The 23,283-nt window shown below is 37.8% G+C and overlaps 1 pseudogene across 1 annotated transcript; it reads right to left on the bottom strand.

Annotated features, from left to right (window-relative positions):
* Nucleotides 1-1,854: 1,854 nt before the first annotated feature.
* Nucleotides 1,855-10,702, bottom strand: LOC143714517 (uncharacterized; annotated as a pseudogene). The gene is made up of 7 exons (XR_013195523.1): nucleotides 10,508-10,702; nucleotides 9,181-9,936; nucleotides 8,642-8,745; nucleotides 8,468-8,537; nucleotides 3,123-3,288; nucleotides 2,608-2,729; nucleotides 1,855-2,081 (listed from the first exon to the last, which is right to left on the bottom strand). The product of XR_013195523.1 is annotated as an uncharacterized LOC143714517 (transcript).
* Nucleotides 10,703-23,283: the final 12,581 nt, after the last annotated feature.

Genomic DNA, 23,283 nt, shown 5'->3' with positions numbered 1-23,283 from the left:
ACAACACTAACTGGTAACGTCACAAAGTTACGTTGTAGCAACGTATCTGGGAATTTCACTTTTCCGGTTGCCACGACGTAACTAATTACGTCGCCACGACGAAAGTTTGGTCACCAGATTACGTTGCAGTTACGTAACAGTTACGTATTTGTGTTAGCTGGGGTGGTTGTTATAGCAAATACAACCCCGACAGGCTGATTAGGACCCCGACACTAAGCTCTACATCCCACTTATTACATGGCTCCTAACAAATAAATATAGATTTTGACACAAAATATTGATTTTATTAATTTATTAATTTAAATTCAATTGTATTGTTTCCGCTAAAGAAAATAGTCCGTTCTGTCTCGGTTAGAATCCATGGCAACGCTCCGTTTTTCATGCCAACGGTGTGTTATCCTTGGACGTGTGTTAATTCATATCATCCTTTACATGAGTATTACATTTTCACTACTTTCAGGTGAGTTTAGTCTCTAAAATCACACAAATAATACACACAACTGTTCCTGACAGTTTTATTGACACACATCTGTTGAATATTTACTTTTTAGAAATAGTTTAGTGTCTTTGGAAAAAGTCTGTTAGCAACTCAACCGTTTTCAGAACAGGTAAGTTAACTGTTAGGCTAACCTAAGCTTGTTTATATAAGTTTGGTCTTTTAATCTGATATTTATGTGTAGATGGGATTTTTTGTTAGTTTAAGATTTTGCTGGCTGTTCAATGGGTGATTAGAAGTTGGTTAACTTTTTAACCAACTGATTATTTAACATGCTGTTAGTCGGTGACGTCACTTACACTGAGTGCAAAAAATATCTGAAACAAGTTCAAAAGTTATTTTAGCAGCGACAAAATAACCTCTCTACAGAGGGGAAACTCCAAGATCTCAACATTTCTGAAGAAAGCTGCTGTCAGAGAAGAGAAACAGGTGAACTGAGGAAGCTTATTGAATAACTTCATATCCATTTTCCCCCACAATATTGTTTGACCTATATCACCATACATCTGTTTTCTTCCTTTTTATCATCTCAAATTTACATTTTTATTCATTTAATTTATTTTAAGAAGGCTTTGACATCCAAATGTAAGTGGCGCTATATGAGCAATATTAAATGAAAAAGGAAACCTAAAGCATAAATTCTGTTATCCTAAGAAATTATTTTCTTTATATTCGTGAGAAATGATTTGATGCTCAAAAAACATCTTCCTCTTCTCTTACAGCTCTTCATCATCTCCCTCTCCCTCCTCAACACTGTCTGATAGAGTGTTTCCCACAGCTGGGACACAGCCAGGAATGAGACATCTCAGATTCTCTCTGAGAAAGTCATCAAGCTCATTTTGAAGCTCAAAAAATTATTGATGTATATTTGGGTGGGTGAAATAATGCAGGAGAGAAGCTAGAAATCTATATTGTTTTTTTAGTTTGTTTTTTTACATATCTTTACTTTATGAACACTTTTTTTTATTATTTGTTTGCTTCAGAGAATCTCAAAGACTAGATCTTTGGCAATTGTCACATTCTGTTAATTATTTGACTGTAAATTTACAATAAATTGCAGGTTACCAGTTGCATGACTTTCACAGTAAGTTACTGTATCATTTTTACAGTAAATTGTGAAATGACAGTTGTATACAGTGACTTCACAGTAATTATGCCGTCGCATTACTGTGATTTAGCAGTAAGCTGCTGTAGAATTAATGTATTTAACTGTGAAATTACAGTTGGTGTCTATCTATTACTGTAATTTAGCAGTAAGCAGCTGTAGATTACTGTACATAACTGTGAAAGTCTATCTATTACTGTGATTTAGCATAAATGATGGAGCAAACAAAACTGATAAAAACAGTGATTTAACTTTTATTTTTTTAGAAGTAAAATACAATTTAATTACAGGAATAAAACACTGGGTAACAGGAATTCACACTGGGTAACAGGAATGTGTGTCAAACGAGAAAGAAGGAGACAGAGAAGAGAGTGGGGGAGAGACAGGGAAGAAAAACCAAAAAAGGTGGGAATAGAGAGGGTTGCAGGTGTCTCGCTCCTTCCCTTGCAGCTGGCACCTGCATAGTGTGGGCTCCATCCGCTATATACAAAAGATAAGAAAGACAAAAAGTTTAAGTTACTCTGTGGTGGACTGGTTCCCTGTAAGTATGGTCCTCGCATTGTAACACTAATCCTCAAATGTCTCCAATTTAAGTAATTTCAACTATTAAAAAAAATCATGTGAATAGTACTATATCAATCAATATTAAATCAACAAACCAGAGGACTCTAATCACTCATGTTACTTTTACCCAGTCCTATTATTTTTCACATGAGTAACAGGACTGAAAGTAACATGATTGAGGTTAAGCAAAAATTGTTGGCGTTATTTTGTCACTAATTGGGAGCAGTATGCTAGCTGGAGCCATCTACTTCCAGTCTTTGTGCTAAGCTACGCTAGCAGTGGGTGCGTCAGCAGAGTTAAGGCACGCACGGAGATGAAAAGGGTATGTATGGGCTTATCTAACTCTGGGGGATACGGTGAATAAGATAAAGTCACAAAAAGTCAGCGTGTTCCTTTCACACAGATACAGTGTTTCGTTCGTCGAAGTTGTAACACAGCTTACATTAGATTGACATCCATTCGAAGTCAATGAGCTTCCTAATCAGAGTGCAGACTTGCTGGTTCATGTGACCTCTCTGCCTCTTAGATTTTGTGCCCGTCTCTGGGTTTATGCCCAAGAAGCACCTATAAACAAAAAGACAGAAGAAAGCTGTTAGTTTAATTCAAGTGGGATGCAAAAAGGTGTCAGTTCCTAGTCACCACCTTCAGTGGGTCACTGCTGTTGCAGTACAGAGTCAAACTAAAGTTAGCTCAGTTTTAACAAGGTGACATTACTGTAATTCAGTAAAAAAAAAAAAATTCATGGAACTGAACTGAAAAACATTTCCGTCACAAACACAGTCAAGAATAGACCTTCAACAAAGTAGAGGTGTGTGATTTACCCAGGCAAAGCATTAACACACCGTTTGGCTGCTGTGGTCCTGAGCGGATTGCAAAACACAATACATGCAAACATTCCTTGTTTAACCCACCAAATAAAAAGCAAGCCTTCAAGTACAATATTAATGTAGATATTACCTTTGGATAATTTCCAGAGTACAAGCAGCATCTTCAGCATACTTCAATTTAAAATTGTAGTAGCTGGAAAAAATAGCAGCCAGACCAGTTGTAAAGTCAAGGTGAGGTCCCATGACCATGTGACCCTCCAACGACAGCATCCATGCCCTTGGTTTCATTATGTCACCTGAAACAAAACCAGATACACTCATCATGGACAACTGTTCGGTAAAGGAAACATTTTTCTTTTTTTAATTAGAGTAAAAAGAGTTGTGGCATATTCTAACTACTGTGTGTTACATTTCTTTAAAAGAAAATGTCAATACATTACAAATGTTGAACAGTAAATAAGTAAATAAAGTTGCAGGTGTGCAGTAGGGCTTTGACTTTTGCCCAAAAATCATATTCGAAGTTCGTTTGTTTATTAATATTCAAATATATTTGAATATTAATTATTAATATTTTGACCATTAAATGCCGCGACGCTAGGGCTGGGCTAAGGGGGCTTAAGCCCCGAATGTTTTAAGTAAAGCCCCGAATATTTTGTTACCTTGTCTTTCTCATAGAGCAAAACAATTAATCAGAAAAATAAATGTGAATAAGATTACAGTTGCCGCGATCAACTTACCTAGTCATGAAAAGTGCATAGGCTATTACAGTTTTATTTATATTTTTACCTCTGCATTAAAGGTACTTGCAACGTGCTTTTGCAGCGTTGAGCATTGTAGCCAATCACAGACATGTCTGTTGAACGCATCGGCCAATCAGATGCGTTTTAATGAGTTCCTGTGCTGAAGAGGTGTTTTGCACGAGCTCACCAGGTCCGTCACCGAGTTCTACACTTTTCGCAAACCTGTCATTATTATTGCCAATAAACTTCAGATGCAAAGAGAGATTCTCGGCAATGTATTTGATATTCTTGATGCTGCTCTGATCCACTCCATTACGCACCGCTGTTTGTTTTCATGAAGACTAAATGTTCAGCGGTCTAACGTTAGCTCATCGATGTCAAAACAATTAAAGAAGCCGGGGCTTACCGTTCACAGAACGATGTTAACAGTGAACGAATACCTGGTAAAATGTAAGTAGCGCCACACGTTGCTTTTCAAAGTGTCAGGAGTGTAGATTTCGAACTCCTCGTCAGGAGTTGTTGTTGTAGGCGTTGGCGCGACCATTGTTTTGATATACAAAATAGGCGCTGCGCTAACCAGGACACTAACGTCACCTACAGGAGCCCAGGGGTGTATTCCAGAAAGCAGGTTATGTGACTTAAAAGGTAAGTTTAGGAGTAAGTAAGCGGATAACCTCTGCTTTCGGTTCCAAAAACGGAGGTAACTTTCGGGTTATGTAAGTAACCATTGCAACTGACTCTCTGAGGATAACCTGCTCCGGGGCAGGTTATGTTGCAGGGTTAGTTTGTTTCAGAGAGGTTTCCGAGCATGGCGTGCCCTTTTGATGAGGATCCTGTGGACGTAGAGGCACAGATTATACGAGGGTTTTTCCGCCGTGAGAGGGTGATAAGACCACGTATCGATGTATTTTCTTATCCTAACGAATATTTGCAGGAGCGCTATCGTTTTTCTAGGGAGTCGTTAATTTATTTAACAAACCTACTAAAACCACACATCTCAAACGTGACAATCCGCGGGTCAGCGCCTAGCGCCGAACAAATTCTTTGTATTGCTCTGCGCTTTTTCGCTACGGGGGGGGGGGGGGGGGGGGTTTCTCTACAATGTGGGCGATGCAGAGCATGTGGGAAAGGCAACCGTGTGTAGAGCCGTTCATACAGTATGCTTGGCACTGAAACGGTTTCTACACACTTTTGTACAGTTCCCTGGCCATAAACCTGTGCGCTTTATTAAAGAAGAATTCTACAGGGTTGCAGGTTTGCTTTCAGAAATTCTGTCATCAACTTCAATTAAATTACATTTCTTAATAGGTTTATTTTGACTGCACACACATAAAGGCTAAACAGACTTCTTAAATTTGTAATTAATCTTAATTTCAGGGTTCCCAAACGTGATTGGGTGCATTGATGGCACCCACATTCCTATTAAAGCTCCATCTATCAATGAGGGAGACTATGTTAATAGGAAGTCTGTGCATAGCATCAACGTACAGGTAGCTATATTTGGGCTCCTTAATATTGGTGTTACAAATAGCCCTAATAAACTTATTGTTCTCCACAGGTAATATGTGATGCAACTCACCTCATCACTAATGTTGAGGCAAAATGGCCTGGAATATTTAGAGAGTCATCTCTGTGCAACAAATTTCAACAGGGTACGTTTTGTTAGACAAATGCTTGCGGTCTTTATTACATTTACAAAACACCTCTAACATTACAGGACAGTTCTATGGTTACTTGCTGGGGGACAGAGGATACCCTTGCCTCCCCTATATGACGACACCCTACCCGGATCCTGAGCCCGGACCACAGACACGCTTCAACCGGTCTCACAGCAGAACACGGGCCAAGGTGGAGATGACCATAGGCATTCTGAAGGCGAGGTTTCAGTGTCTGCGTGGGCTCAGGGTCAATCCAAATAGGGCATGTGACATCACAGTTGCTTGTGTGGTACTTCACAACATTGCCACAATAAGAGGAGAGAGGCATCCCCCCTGTCCTGATGAAGATGACCTAGAACAACACCCAATGAATCTGGCAGACCACACGGATGGCAGAAGGCTTAGAGACATGATTTGTCAAAATCACTTTATTTAATGTGTTCTATTTCTTTATATCCTGAAATAAAAGAGACATGACAGATTTGTATTTATTGCTTTATACACACACAAAAAGAAATAACATATTCATGTTCACATATGATTCTCACCTTAAGGCGATGCTCCAGTAGTTCTATTTCAAGTTTGTCCTTTTTAATGGCCAGCCTTTTCTCCTCTATCTGAAGCTGTATAAGGTCCATGTCCATGTCAGTTTTTTTAATTTGCCTTAATAGATGGACCTTATACAGCTCCTTTGCAAACAACTAGGAAGGCAAAGTAAATAAGATGGTTAAAGAAGAAAATCTGCCACATAGTAACATTATGTAAATAAGGACAACCAGGGACAAGTTCTTACACTGCTAAGATTATGTGTAGAGGTAGATGGACCATCATCTGCATATACATCCCCAGCTAGATTCTGTCACAGGACAAATTACACATGTTTCACTCCATCTAAAAAGCTATGCATTGTCCAGTATATGCATCATACCTCTGTGGGTCTCCCAGCACTTTCTAATTCTGTCACAGCAGATGTGGTCTCTTCATCATCATCATCCTAGAGTGGAAATATGCAAGGTTACTTTGTCTGGCAGAGAAAGTGAAAGATCTAAAAGCAACTGTTTCTTAAAATGCATCACTAACAATTGTGACAGACAAGTGTGGTTTCGGGAGGATCCAATAATACAATGCGTCCATCAGCAACTGCAAGAAAAAATAAAGATACTCAATGTATAAATTACTAAAGTATGACAGACACTGAATAAAGGCATTAGGAACATGCAAGAATAAAAAAAACAGATTACTGTATACAGCATATGCTGTAAAATAGAACATGTATGCATAATGCACAAGTGAAACAATGACTGCATTTGGGAAGCATTTAGCCTTCTTCCTAATGACAAGAGTTAATGATCGTTTTGTCCAAACGTATGACTAAATAATCATAAGTACTAATATGGTATACCTACATTGTACCAAGTCACTTGAGTTGTTGTGGGACGTAGCTAAGTCTGACGAAGTGCCCTCTGGAATACCATCGACCACAGGGCGACCTTTATTAAGGGAAAGAGCCAACTCCTCAGATGGGGTGAGAGGAGGTGGAGGTGGACCCCCGCCAGTTAGACGGGCCTCAGCCTTCTTTCTATTAGCTATATAGGAAGAATACTGTAAAAGTAACTTAAGACATTGATCTTACAACAGTTAAAATAAAATATTACCTGTTTGGAGAATGTTTTTGTGTTTCATTTTGACTTGGGAAAGAGTTCTTTTGGCTCCAGAAGGATTACACCTTATAAAACAAGAGGCCTAAATATTTCTTGTCAATATACATTGCACTGTATTCTTAAGAAACTGATGTAGAGAAAAGTAAATGCTTGTCGAGTCATGCCACATGCTCAAAAAGACAATTGTTCAACTTTGCAAATTAACAAAAGAAAGGCAAGCATATTTAAAATGTAATAAAAAAAAACTTACGCATTTACTCTGTCAGTTATTTTTTGCCAAGCCAATTGTCTTTCCCTCGCATATGCAGCTGTATTGCTTTTTTTCATTATAATGGGCTTGAACTCCTCATAAGCCAACATTAAAACTTCTAACTCTACTTCGGAGAAGTAGGCGGCACGCAACTTTTCAGCCTTAGTTTCCATGGTGACTCCTGAATTCGGCGTTCCATTGAAAATGCCTTTATATGTTCGCCGTGCGCGCGCATTAACTCGAGGTTATTAGCAGTAGGTTGATTAAACTAACTCGACACAGGTGTTTTGGAACCGACATACCCCGAGTAAGCAGGTTATGGGTTAATCAACCCAGAGTTCAGGGTTAATCTGATGGTAAATTAACCCAGCTTTCTGGAATACACCCCAGATGACCAATAATTGCCTTGCTAATGAGCTTGTGATTCACAACTTCACCAGGCGTGAAAAAGCCCCGGAAACTGAATTGAAAACAATGTTTACAAGCAAACACATTTACAAAACATAATGCCCATAACAGGTTTGAATATTAAAGTCTGCCTAATATTCGTTCGAATATCATTTTTTTAAATATTCGAATTCTATTCGAATAACGAAGTTCGGAGTCAAAGCCCTAGTGTACAGTATAAATTACAACACCACCTTATCATTTAAAAGTTTCTTTTGGATATTAAAAATCTGTCCTTTTCATAATAGATTTTTATTTTATTCTTTTAAACCCAAGTGAATTGCAATTTAAACTTTTTTAAGACCATGTCGTTCAATTGAGGAGTGATAGCAGATCGTTTATGTTGACTTCAGGGAGAGAGACAACTTTCTGTTTACATTTATATCCTTTAAATGAAATTAATACATGAGCATCATACTCAAAAATATAACCTGAGAGTGAGTAGTGTTCTAACAGATTTTTTTTGTATATAAAGGGACTATATGGAACTTTGTTTGTGGTGCTCAAAGTGCAAAAAAACACATTTGAAAAACTCAACAGCAATGCCTCTTTCCAGAAATCATGACCTGGTTTACTTAAGATAATCCAGACCTTATTGTGAGCAGTTTCATGTAGGAACTATCAGTTGAAGGAAAATAGTTACTACATGAAACTGCTCACAACAAATCTGTGGATGACTTGACAGAATACATTCAAAATGAGGAAGACATCAACATTACCTTGAACAATCAAGCGAGGGGTGCTTGGTAGCATCACGGTCCCTTCTACATCAGTGGCTGTGGCACAAGGCTGCAAAAATAAGAGTAGAATAAGATTCAACTGTTAATAATCTTTACCTATAGTAGCTATAGTCAATTTCGAACAAATCTTCCGTTCCCTTGATGACAGTTGACTTCTTGGCAGAACTTCAGAATGGTGTTGAATTTGTTCTCCAGGGCCTCTCGAAACTTCACGAGGATGGAGACATCGGTCAGAAGAGTAAAGTGTGAACATATACCTGAAGATAATGGAGTAGAAGTGCTGCTGAATCTTTGTTGTAATTATATACAGGTGCTCTTTGGATGCTTCAGGTACATTGTGTGTGTTGCATGGGTAGAATATAACCTCAAAAACGAGCGAGTGGATTTTTGCCAGTATAGGCTCATTGTTCTCACTTTGCTGTTCAAACAACTTATAACAGTGAATTTTACATAATATGACCCCTTTAACTCATTATTGTAACAAAACAAAAGAAAGATATTGTGGACAATGACCCTGAAGAAAGACCTGTGTTTGTCGCAACCCGTTAGTCTGTTACATACATACTGCCATGTAAAATAAGGGAATTTTATAGCTTTGGATTGTTTTTGAAAAAGATGTGCATTTTACATTTCAGATGATTGAGACTATACTCCACCCATGCAATGAGCCATGTGGAATAGGGAAAAAATACCTCTTGGTGAAAAGAGAAAAGGCCATTCCTCCTTAACAACTGCAATGGCTGGCGCAGGTACACTATTAAGATAGCGTCGCTGGATGATATAGGTCTTCTCCATCAGAGGTTCAGCTCTCTCAGCACCACTCATGCCTTCCTCTGAGTAGATGTTTTGGAGATGACTTTTGATACCATCTAATGATTCCTCAGTTTCGCCAAATGGAACTTCCACAGGACACCACCTTACACAGCCGTACTGATCTACAGGGCCTCTTGTCATGCCTCTGCCTTCATCTGGTACCTGACTGTGCGTCCTCTCCCTGCGTCGTCTCGCTAGAGTATTGTTCCTGGTTTTATGTTCCACCCTAGTTTTTATTTGCTGCAGAAAAGAATGACAACCATCTCCAAGGGTGTCTCCATTTTTTGCAACGTCCGCAAAACATTTTGGATGGCTCCTTACAATGCTTCGAGCAATGTTGTGACACATTGTTCTGTTTGGGTTAGGGTCATGATCCAACATCTGATCAACCACTGCCCTAACCATCTCTTTTCTATCGCTTGGTGATGGTCTGGTTTTATTTGTTAGTGCCTTTCAAATAGCTGCTGGCATCCTATCCCAGTTGACCTCGAAGGCTACATGCCATGGTCTGCCAAGCGGCAAGGATGGAGACGAAATGGTGTCTTGAGTGCATGGGAAGTTGGAAGGAGTGTTTAAGGAGCTGGGGACAACGGTTGGAGTGACAGGAACCAGTTCCAGTTGAACTATTGCGAGTCCTACAAATAAGAGAACAGATTATTACATGAAGGGAGAGAGAAAGTACTTCATCTGTGTTTGATTATCGCTCTGAACCCGATCTGGATGTAGTCTTCGACAATTTTTTTTTTTTTTAAACTTAGCAGTGAAATCCTCAGTTCCCTAAAACTCCACTAATATTTCCTTTGTCCACTAATACTCCACTAATATTTCCTTTGTCCACTAATAATTTTTGACACAGAGGGTCTTTTATAAAGATATATTATTCATAAAGATTAAATATGACAATTAACTTTAGTATTTATTGTTATCTGTTGTATAATCGCTAATAAAAAATAAAAAAAACTTTGGGCAAGAAATTGTTTACTTTGGGCAAGTAGATTTCTAACCCACTTGACCGACCGAGTAGATGCTATATTCATGCTATATTTACACTTATGTAATGCTGCCTTTCTTCAAAAATGTTTTTTTTTTTACTTAATTTTATGCATTATATGCATTATATTTTTAACTTTATTTTTATTCTATTCTATTTTATTCAACTTTAGATTATTCAACTTTTCAATGGGAAAGTATCAAAAATATAGTTACCTTTAAAGCCATTCAGTAACTTTCGACACTGAATAGGTCGAAGGTATTTCTCTATATCTTTTTCTTGAACAAAGCAAGGTCTTCCTAGTTTTCCACACCAAGCTCTTGCAACCCATACAGCAGTGAAGTCAGAGTTTCTTCAGAGAGACCAGATATGAATGACAGCACCACTTCTTTCATCATTACTTCATCCATTTTCTGAAAAGAGGGTTGAGCAGACATACAAACAATTCCATTTGTCAAATTACTATAGTTATATACACAATGTTTGAGCTTTATTACTGCAACAGACTGTACCTAAAAGAGTGTAACTATATATAACTCACTCATTATATATAACTCAATCATTCCTGACCAAACTAAAAGTTTCCAAGTTTACTGCACTTTTCAGTCACACTGTTCATTTTCCATGTTGATTACAAACAAATTATGTTTACTCACACTTTAATGTTACATGTACAAGTTGTCCAACATTTCCACAACAGATGTCAAAGAACACTATCCCTTTCCACTATATACTAATTGGGGGGAATACAATCAAACTATTTACACCTATATAGAAAAACAAATTTAGTAGGCAAAAAATTGTCACAAGTAATTGACAAAAGGAATGTATGAATTATTGAATCTGGATGTAATGAACTAGGATATTTAAGAAACAAATAACAGTTTAGACAAAATATACTATTGAAATAATTGGATTCAATACAGACAGGGATGGTATCATTTTCTTTTTTCCCTTTAGCATTTTTTTTTACTACACTTAAAAACCACCAGCTCTGGGCATATAAACTTTAAATGTGTGATGAATTATAAAATAATGACTTTAAGCTTAAACAAGCGACAGTATGAACAGTTTTACAATAATTAAAAAAAAAAAAACAATTTTTAATCACTGTGATGAGAACATGTACTACAGAACATTTTGTAGTAAAGCAGAATCTGTGCCATAGCTTAAAAAAATGTTATTAAAAAGGAACACCAAATAAGTTTACATCTTGTGTGTGCATTTCTACCTGCTTGCTCCACTCGTCAAATCAATTCCGGCTACCTCTGTCAAGTGCCAGTTCAAACTGCCTCTGGAAAAGAATGGTGGAGAGCAATTAGTGATATATCAAACACTTTGTATGATGGAAGAGGATAATAGTCAAGCAAATCCTTTTGCTCGATGCAAACATAATCCTCTTGGGCTGTTCCTAATTCACAATAGACACCCATGTCGCTCACCTTCACAAAAGTATGTTTCTGAGTCACAAACTGCACAGACTCATTAAGAGCAATGATAAGATTAATCTTTCCCACAGAAAGTTCTCTATCAGTACTCTCAAGCAAAACACACATCCCCTTTTGGTATACTGTGCCTTTCACTGTGACTTCATTGCAAGCTACTGCAGACTGTGACTCAAAAATTTTGACCAGCTACTGATGCCCTGATCCTGTCGTTGTAATCACTCACATAAAACTCTGTACCCTTATCAACATGCACATTTGAAGGAAAGAGTCTGCCTGCACTCAGGTAGGCTTGCAATAGTTGGTGTCTTTCTGCAAGAGTTTTGCAAAGATTCTTAAAGTTGTGCAATTTCCTAGCACACTGCTTGAAGGTGTGTTTGCTCTCGAACCGTAACGTCCACAGGCGTATAAGTGGGCCAAAGTGAAGAATCAGCTCTGGGTAATGGCACAAATAGTGATGCTTGGGTTTTAACGGACTGGCAGGGAAAAGCCTTTGATGACTGAAGATATATTCTTCAATAAGGACTTTAAGATATGCCACTTGGCCTGCTGTAATGGCTGGTGCACAAATAAGCTCCACAATCTCTCTCAGCTGCAGAATGAGTTGCCATACTTCATTTTCAGAATGATCTTTAATTCTGTCACCCACAAAAAGAGGTAGCAACCGAAGAAAGCACCAATTTTGAACTGCATGTCCACTTAATCGTTCACTACCAGGAGACATGTCTGCTGGTTTGCTGCTGGCATCATTTCCTTGATATTTGAATTGATTTTTACATCTGTTCAATTGTAAGTAGGTAAAGTGCTTCTCCTGAACCAAGTGACCAGCAAACAAGGCAAGGTCATAAGACACAATACCCTCAAACAAGTCATGCCCCAGACATGGCGGGAGCCCTGGCTGGCAAACATGAAAATAATTAAGATGGTTAAAAGGAGAGTCCATCTTGATGCCGCATACTGTGGCAGTAGCACTGGTGTCTAAACCCTGCAAATGACTTTGATAGGATTGTGCAGTTCTTGAAGTCCCACACGTGTATGGTTCCTTCATGAATGCATTTCTGTCGATCTCACAGTAGCGGCAGAAATGGGTTGCCCGACTAAAGTTTTCGACAAATCCCCCAATGCAATGTGATCCCAGGTTGTCTCCTGAAATGGCAACTAAAGTTCCTTTTACAACTCTGCCATCATTTGTCAAAATACCTCCTTCCTCTAGAAGTTTGAGGTAGGGTTGTAACGGTATGAGATTTTCACGGTATGATAATAGTCTCAGAAAATATCACGGTTTCACGGTTTACGGTATTAAACAATGATTATTATTATCAGCTGCAATGAACCTTAAATTAATGAAAACTGATAGGGTTTTTTGGTTGAACATATGGTTTATTAAAACAAACTTTTTTAATCTACCTTTTGAAAAAATAAGAAAGAAAAAATAAAGCTGCAGATCTCCCATTTGAACAAACATGTTTGATCAATTGAATTAAAAAAATTCTTAATTTATTAATTATTATTTAAGATAATTTTTATTTTGACAGGTTGTACTAAAATCCTATGAGTTTCAGTCAGAGTGTATTTGACAATGATTATTTTCAACAAAATTATGAAATGCTCATTTAGTTCTCTCAGAGCAGCTCTGGATATGTTCATGTGTTCACGTCCTTATATAGTGAGTGAGACAGCAGACGCTTTAAACACCATGAGCGTCACATATACTTGAGTATATACTAGGTGAAACGGTGCTGCTCATTCACACAGACACGCTGAACAAGCAGAATATAGATTTACAGTTTTTTGCGCTGTTTAATAGACACACTCATATAGCGATTTTATTTATTGCACAGCTATATTTTAGATTTATTCATCCATCTATCAAATCGCGCATTTTACGTGACATCTGCGTTATATTGTAAATTCCCTCAGCAACACGTAAATAATATGGACTTAAGTTATAAATGGAACTTTATCTGCAGGGAGGGAAGGTGTTCGCGAATATGGGAGAACATATTTGACATATTTCCTCATTTTGCAGCCACTCTTCGTCCATATTTCTGGACACAACTGGATATCAATCTTCAAGGAAAAACCCACGTTCGTTTTTCGGATACCCAAAGTATTCCCACACTGCAGCTTTTAACTTTTTTTTTCGAAGAATTCGCAGCCTCAGTCTCAGACATTTTCTCCAGTGCACATGTATAGGTGGAGTAGTCAAGTGGAAATAAGTTGCATATGCGCATTTGAGATCTGCTTTAATTTTTTTTCCAAAACCGTGGATAAGCAAATGTTCACGATATGATAATCGTACAAGTCAATATCGCGATAAACCGCCATACCGGTATACCGTTACAACCCTAGTTTGAGGTCACTGATCAATGGTTCACAAACTTTGTTCATGCCAAAGTATTTAAAATCTTTCTCCCTACATAGGATGACAAGTTGCATTTGATCTATTGTGGATCTATTGTGAGGCAAAATGTCAGTCAGAGTCATGTAAACAGCTAAAACCTTGTGTTTTTTTTTCCCTGAACCAAGTGGATTCACAACCTCAAAAGCATCTTGATATAGGATCACACCAACAGAGGAAGGCTCTGTTTTCAACAGCTGATTGCCCTTAAATCCCTCTCCATCTCTCAAATCCTGAATTATATTTTCAGTAGCTGGTTGCAAATGTGTGGCGACATATTGTTCTTTTACAGACTCACTTTTGAACAGTGTAGCTAACGTCTCATGGATGGGAATATACTGGGAAAAGCACTCGTTACCATTTTCATCACTGCCCAAAAGAAAAGGCACAGGCTCAACATAGTTGAAACTGGTTTTAAAAAAACTCTTCCTTTTTTGGTCTGTACTCAAAATGTCCCTGTTACACATCTTAAGAAGATCTTCCCTGTTCATTTCATCAATGATGTTGCTTATAGTGTCCTCTTGGATTCCAATTTCGTTCAGTTTCTTAGTTAAGATCATAAGGGAATGTGATAAGCCAATTTCATGGGCATTTTGAAAGTCCTCAATGATTGTCTGTATGGTACTGGCTGGTAGCAATAACTTTCCTTGTAATTTAAGATACAGAAGGGCAAGGTTTTGCAAATAGAGAGTTTCATCTACAGCAAATTGCCCCTCTGGCTCATTATCATCCACAACAGAAGTATCAGAACATGGCTGACTATGCAGACTACTAGGCTCAGCAGGATCGGACATCTAACAAGGTGTGATCTAGATTTTTATGTTTCCTTGAAAAATGTAAGGCTAAAGTGGATGCAACTGTAAAGCTGCAACCACAACCTCTGACTGGGCATTTGATTTCTAATCCCTCATGTATGTGTGACTTCAAATGCTTGATGAGGGAGCTTAAGGTGTCACATGTAACTGTACAAAACGGAGCAACACATTTTAAGGGAGTCTCAAATTGCTTGCAAGGTCGCACAGATGATCCAAGCCCTTTATGCTCTCTATACATATGAGTTTTCAAAATATTTGCTTTGCGATACATCCTAGAGCATTCAGGCACACCGCAATTGTACTTAAAGTTAGGAGCATTGCTATGCAGCTTTGAGTGCTGAATAAACTCAATAACAGTCTTAGACACATGCTCACACAAACTGAATTTACAGTTGAACATTGTGTTCTTCAATTGAGAAAAACTAAATACAGGGCTTTTTTAAACTAGCAATTTTGGATGTAGGTAGCAGATTGCCCTTATAACACCAACATACTGTATTTGGATCACTCACATCTAAATTCCTAAACACTACTGAACGACATAAAAAGTAATGAACAATATATACAGATTAGTTAAAGATAAATGTGGAAATATAGAATCTATTAATGACTACTCAGGTTATTAACCTGTTAACCTTCAAGGCCACTTTTGAAAAATCCCCAGAAATGGCATACCCAAACTTAAACAGATACAGTTCATGAACCCTTTGCACTAAAAGCACAAGTATGATCTCATTTGAAAGCTGACACCTAGTAGTTTATTGTAAATGTAGAAATAATTATTGTCATAATGAAAAAAAATGTTTAAATAGCTTCAAAGTTTTGTAAAGTTATTAGAAATTTACTTTCATGAAACATCTTCATAAAAATAAAATTGAAGTTGGCCCTGGAGCAATCTAGAAATGCACTGCAGCTAAAGCCATATGTGTGACCATTTTATATTTAAAATCTGAAAATGATAAGTCTAAAACTCTGTATTTAGTTAAATGTTTTTCAAGATCATGTCAAATTACTTTATTTTGATTAGACTCTAAAATGCAAACTGATGTTTAGTCATCTTCTGAGTCATCTAATCAGTCTATTGTCTCTATTATTTTGTGGTGCAAACGAGCCCCATTCAGAGTCAGTCTCTCCTTGCACACATTTACACCTCTCCAGACTGGTTATGGCTCTAAATATGCATTTCTTTTGTCTGCATTATAGCTACTAACGACTGGCTATTCACAGGCTATTCATAGGGTTTCAAACCCTAATTTCTTTTATCAAAGTTCTCACTAAATATTTGAAACTGGTATCAAATGCACTGAAACATTTCAGTAAGCATTCCTATTTAGAAAAAAATCATAAAACAATAACTGCTGGTGGCAGGTGCACCTGGGCTAGCTAGCATGTTAGCTTAGCACACCATCAATACACGACCATTTATGAGATTGAAACCATGTTTGTGCTCCAAACTTACTTTATAACGCAAGTCGAGTGTTTTAAATAATCTTCTGTGATCTAATTTGGCTTCAGATAAAAAAAAATCCGACAGAAAATGTATTATTTATAGTGTTCTGCACGATGATGAAATCTATATCGATTAGCATTGCATTATAAATATAATCTATTATTATGAAATACCTGGCATGGCTTGAAGAACACAGGTAACTCAAATATCATTGCAATCATGTTTATTGTCTTCAAAACATCTTTATCTGCATGTTACAGCGATCTCTGTCAGCTACTTTCTGTATCAGTGACGTCCTGGAATGTCACATGACTATGGGTCTTCTTCGTGATCCATATATGGACTGTTATTGTGCATATAGCGCCCTCAGGCTATTGGTATGAATTGAAAACACAGCACATCTCAGTAAGAAGCGATCATAATGATTACATCGACGCATTTGGGTATAAATTCAACAAATATTATTCCTGTCTATAGAAATATGATGTGAATCTATGAGAATATATCAATATTTCTCCAAGTCTGCACATTTTTGAGCTAAAGCCCTGAGGGACGATGTTTTGCGAATCGCTGTCATGACGACAGCTTGGAGTGTTTTTTATGAATGGACCAGCTGACGCTCATAATTCATATTAAAGGTATCGACTCATTTTTCCATTTCATAACTCCTGACACAAATTAAGACATAACTGTCACTATAAGTTTCTCAGAATACAATAGTGGTCAAATACTGAATCTTGAGTATTATATCTTTTTAATGATGTATAGTTTGTCAAGGGATAACATTAAATCTGATAGTAAATTTGAACTAAATAAAAAAAAAACCGCTTCAGTGCGCCGACGCTCTGGAAACGGTTAACAGGTTAACTTTAAAATGAACAGTGTGTAGTGTAGCAAGAAAACTACTTCACCACCCTGTAGTGACAGTCACTACTGTTGTAAGGTATAGGCTAACGTTACTAGAAACTAAACGGCTTGTATTTAAATTGTATATACAAACACCATTACCAGATGACGATTAAAAGACAATAATTACAAACGTATATCCTACAGATACAAATCACTGCAATTACTTCGGACTGTCTAGTTATAATCAACGTTAATTTTCTTGCAAAACACAGATGAGGGCACCTTGGTCTAACAGCGGGAAAACTGCCGCGCAGAACATTTATTTTGGTAGTGGAAAATTCCAGAGACAAGGTAATGTAAAAAATATATATATATTGACATGCGCACTTCATTTTTCTGTTGACGAGACAGACAACGGTTGCTCCGTTTCACACACACAGCAGGGAAGAAAATTATAAAGTTACTAATTTGAGATGAATTTAATCCACCTTTGCCCAAATCCACATGCGCACTTCATTTTTCTGTTGACGAGACAGACAACGGTTGCTCCGTTTCACACACACAGCAGGGAAGAAAATTATAAAGTTACTAATTTGAGATGAATTTAATCCACCTTTGCCCAAATCCACAACACCATAATTTATCTAGTTGACAATAACTGTCATAATACCCACTATTAAGGCCACATCTTACCTTCTAACTTTATTTCTCGTAGGTCAACGTAGAAAAATGCTGTGGAAAAAGAGAGAACGCTGTTAGAGTAACTAAGATAAGCTTTAAGCAAAGCTAACGTTAAATGTTCGACGGTGTATCTAAGTCTCACAGTGTTACTAATTTAATACGGTATAATTAACTCTAACTTACAACCAACGTCTGTTCATTCAAATTTGCGCGCTTAAACCTAGACGCGAGTCTCCATCTTACAAAAAGTTACAAAAACATGACAACAGAACCTACAACTAACGCTAATTTGGTTCATACTTTTAAATAACATGCACTATCATATAAAAACAATCAAATTGATAAAGTTTGACATTTAAACACTTACCGCTGAATCCACCGAATGAGACCACGTAGATCAGAGAGCTCTGATGACGCTGACGCAGTTGCCAGACGAAAAAGACGAAATTCACAGTAGTTTCTTGTAAAAGCCCCGGGCATGCATTATTTTCACAGTGAAAGTCTAAATACGGTATTATATTGTGAATTATCACAGTTAAAGCCTGTGAAGTGGTTATAATCTAATTAACTGTGAAATATTACAGTTATATCTTGTGAAATCCTGGAAAAATTTTACAGTGAGGTTTTGCTACTGGTAGTGAATCAATGAAGCACATCACCACCAGACATTTATAGCAGGAGCCTCACAGGATACTCAGGAAACAATTGAACCTATTTCTGCAAATAAAATGAATAATAAAGAAACATCTGAATCTATTTATTTCTTTTTTTATGTCTTTATTGCTTTTACGCTAAATTAGAGAGTAGTGTCAATAAGAGTATTGATAGGTTTCAGTGATAAAATCATTATTTAAATACACCCATCCCTAATGATAAGACACTTTTTTCAATAAAAAGAATAATAGTTGGTTGCATTATTCATTGATTATGTTTTTTTGATTAATTAATTGACATGTTCAATTTCTGTACTCATAACTTGTTAAACTTTACATGGTTGAAATATCGTTAATGTTCAAAATGTATTGGCTTAGTAATTGTACAAAGTAACACTGAATTAAGGCTGATTAATAAATGAATGCAGTGTGGTTTTGGGCCATTTTCTATTTGCTAGGGGTTTGTATTGGTTTCCATTACATATATTAATCCCTAAATGTATTCACTGAAAAGAATACACAATTCCCTTTAATAATTTATAAGGTTTTACAAGAGAGAATGAAATGTTTGAGTTTATCAGTTCTATGCTGATATTAGGGTTTTGGTTCAAGCACATCTTCATTCCCAGGACTAAAGGTGAGAATTATATTAAAAATAAATGCGGATGACGTACCTACCACGCTCCAGCAACGTACCACAATAACGTTGCCACGATGAATACAGGAATCACAAAGTTACGTTGCTGGAACGTTATTTGGCGCGTCGCTACGACTAATATGGTCCTTTGATGTTACGTCCTTGCAACATGCCAGTTTGGTCATTAAGACGTACTCATCACGTTCTTGTGATGTACCACTATAACGTCGCCACGACGATTATGGGAATCACAAAGTTATGGTACTGGAACGTTATGTGGTACGTCGCTACGACGAATATGGGCCGGTCCTGTTACGTCTTCACAACATAACTGTGTTAGCTGGGATTATGGTTGATATTGAAATTTCGATGCAAAATTAATGTTGAATCACCATTACCCTGTCGATGAAAACCTGATGTTATTAATGTTGATGGCAACGATATTGGAACAACATTGATTTATAGTTATCTTTATGATTGATTAAGCATTGATATTTGGTTTACCGGGCGATCGCTGAATGTGTTGAAAAGTCATTGATTTATAGTTGACCGAGAAACGACGCTGTTGTTGAAAAGTCAGACACATAGTTGACTGAGAAATATGATTGAAAATGCATCGATATATAGTTGACCGGGAAATATGATTGAAAATCAATAGATTTTTGGTTGACCGGGAGATCCACGGGTGTTATACCAACGTACTGCACCGGACACAGCTCATTTCTGGACCCTTGGCACAAGCCTAAAGGGAAGCTTGCTTAATGTTTGATATGAATGAATTGTACCAAATCAAATACTGTTAGGCTGATCGTTAACATGATGGTTAGTGTAGTAACCGACGCAGTGCTGCAGGAAATAGATTTTTGTTTTACCACTGTGTCAAAATCTGCCAAAAGTAGCCTAGGCCTACTTTGTAGTTCTCTTCTAGGTTATAAAGTTAGCAAAACCTCCGAGTCCAGTCTATTTTTGTGATATTTAGCTCAAAATACATGTCTGTAGCCTACCCATTGCTTGTGTCGTGAAATCTATTAACACAGCACCGCTATTTCTTCTGACCGCCGGAGAACACCGGCGGAACCAACGCTAGCAATGCTCCACCTAGCGCAACCCACAGAAGTGACCACGGCGGGCCAGAATTACACAGAAGACATGACTTACTTTACTTTATTCAATGCAGAACTGTCTTGAGTTGTAACTGAATGCTGATTAGACAATCTTGTCGTAATACAAATCCAAAATATGAATGTACTAGTGCTTATGCGATATCACGATTTTTGCGCGCACTGTTATAGCCATAACCAGGCCTGGCGTCAAGGGGGGCCTTGGGAGGGCTTAGCCCCACGTTACATACTTCATCTTGCGGCACGAATGTACCAATACAAATAAATATAATCTCCTGTTTAACTTAAATGCTAATTTTTTGCATTGTGATTTTATTTTCTGTTTTAGGTGCTCTTACTCAGCAGATGGGGACAGCCGCCGTCACCCAATTCACATATGCCAGACCGGGCAGGAGGGACTGGACGACAAAATATTCAGGTGTCAGAGAACATTGAAGAGTGTAAATAAAGAGTAGCCTACAATTAATTAAATAAAAAGGCTAATAAAAATGAATTTGTTTGTGATGTGTGTTCAGTGTTTTATACAAGATTTCAAATGTCCCATTACTTTTTAACATCCTTGCTGTAGATAAAGCAGGCTATTTAATATTATATACTATTTATAGCATTACATTTAAAAACGATTGAAATTCCATTGAAATCACATTGATCCTTAGTTCAGTTGAAATTTCAACATTGTTTCAATATTCCTGATAATTAAAATACCATTGAAATTCCGATCTACGGACAGGATTTCAATGTTGTTTCAATCATTACTGTGCCACCACTGATCTATATGACGCAGACGTCATAAACAGTGAAGCCACCGCGCCGCCATATTGGTATTCCCTAGTGAGCTCACGCGTTCTATTGAATCAATAGGACATTGTATGATTTGACTGAGAAAACATTGCCTAAGGAGACACCGTTTTAAAATCTAAAGTCTCACTGTCCATTCTTACCACTCAAACACCTTAAGCATTTAAATGGATATTTGTTTAAAGTCAAAAAAATGTCCTGCTTATTAAAAATTGCATTACATTAAGATGTAGCTAAATCTACTGTACAACAGTAGGCAAATATAATTATTTCAGTCAATTTCTTAAAGCTAAACAGAACTTTTATTTTGACGGGTTGCCGTGAAGACCTTTGAGTTTCTGTGTGTGTTATGATATGACGATAGTTTTTCTCAAATGAAGCGGTAAAATGCTCATGAAGTGACACTCAGATCGGCTCTGGAGAGGAAGTTCATCATGTCCTCATATCGTGAGGCAGCAGAGACTGGAACCTCACGCGTGCTTCTGTGTGTGTGTGTGTGTGTGTGTGTGTGTGTGTGTGTGTGTGTGTGGTAAATTAAACCGTGCGTCTGCGCCATTCATTCCCACAGAGAGAAGCAGAACATGAAGGGTTGACAGCCATGTTTTTGCGGTTCAATATTCACAGACACTAGTATAATACATCGTGGTATAACTTAGGCTACATTGGCTAAAGTGCTCCTAGTAAAAAAGTTAGTCTGGAGCCTTGATCGCGTTTAGATAAAAACTGAAGCGATTGAAAGCAGCTATTAGTGGGTACCGAGAATATAAGTTACCCGGTACTGCAGAAATGCTGGTATCGTCCCATTTTCAAAATTTCCGTGCCGACTTGGTAACTTGCCGAAGTAACATTACCGGTTCTTTTGACAACACTAGTAGAAGAATTAAGTTACTCTTGCCTTGGAGAAAACAACACAGGAATAGCGACAATTGTACATATAAATTACTACTTATAGGGCTTGAATTACAACCCGTGGGCAGTTTTTCTACATCCTTTTGTGAACGTCGTTTTACACTTGTATGCTGCACAGCGGGTCATCTTAAAAGTACCGTCAAAGCTACCAAAATCTGTATAACGGCCGTTGGAGCCCTCTGCTGGTAGGGAATCGTAAGATGGCTGCTCGAACACTTCCGTTGGCTTCGATGCCTGATGGTAGTTTAGAATGTCATGAGCTATCCAGTCATTCTATATAGATCAGTGATGGTAGAGGATGCTCTGGATGTGGCACATCGTCTTGGCAGACCTAAAACCTTGGATGATGGCAGAAGAGTTCAACCAAGACCGGTGATCATGAGATTCATTTCCCGCACAGCCAGAGATTTCATCTGGAAAATTTCAAAAAACAACAAGTATCTGACCACCAAGGGGCTGCGGTTTAAGGAGGACTTGACTGCTTTTGACATTGAAGCACAGAACCGTCTTTGGCCTGCTGTGGAGAGGGCGAGGAAGGAGGGCAAAAGCGCATACTTCAGCGGAGCGAGGGCTTTCGTTGATGGTAAAGAGATTCATCCTGAAGAGGGCAACGGAACTTTATAGACTGGTGGTCGCTTGGTAGGAATCTGCATTTGTCGGCAACGACGTCACACACATCAACAACAACATATGAAGCACGGAGACAGGCGGCTCAAGATGGCGCCGTGAGCGATTGTGGTTTTGCAAGCTGAGAAGCAATATCGGGTATTTCCCCACAAATGAAGATACCGTTTTCGTAAAGTTGCTAACTAATATTTATAGGTTGTTACTGTTAGATGCATTTGATTAAATTTTGATTTTGCAGCGGTGCGAACAGTAGGCCATTAAATTACCAAAACATCAGCTACACAGTTTGAAAAAATGGCTGAGGATGCTATTCTTGGCGCAGAGATGGAGACTGAGATTGTAAAAGAGAAGAGAAACTTCAGCAATACCCACTCGTATGCCTGTAAAGTAAAAAACAGAGGAAGTTGTGATTCGTGTCCAAACACACCAAGCAAAAATCAACCTTCCAAAAGGCAAAAAAATGTTGCGGCCTCCTCTGCTAAAGAAAGTTAAATTCTCTTTAAGTGAAGTGCAGGAGAATATCATCCGAATTCCCTCTGAGAAGATTAAAAAGAGATCCGACCAGATTGAAAGAATGGTGAAGGAGAATTCTTCCAACATTGAAG

The sequence above is a fragment of the Siphateles boraxobius genome, unplaced genomic scaffold, assembly GCF_051911475.1.
Source record: "Siphateles boraxobius isolate OS27281-9 unplaced genomic scaffold, OSU_SipBor_1 55, whole genome shotgun sequence".
In the NCBI taxonomy this organism is placed as follows: domain Eukaryota; kingdom Metazoa; phylum Chordata; class Actinopteri; order Cypriniformes; family Leuciscidae; genus Siphateles; species Siphateles boraxobius.
Note: the sequence above shows the minus strand (reverse complement) of the source record. Positions and strands in the feature narration are given on the sequence as shown.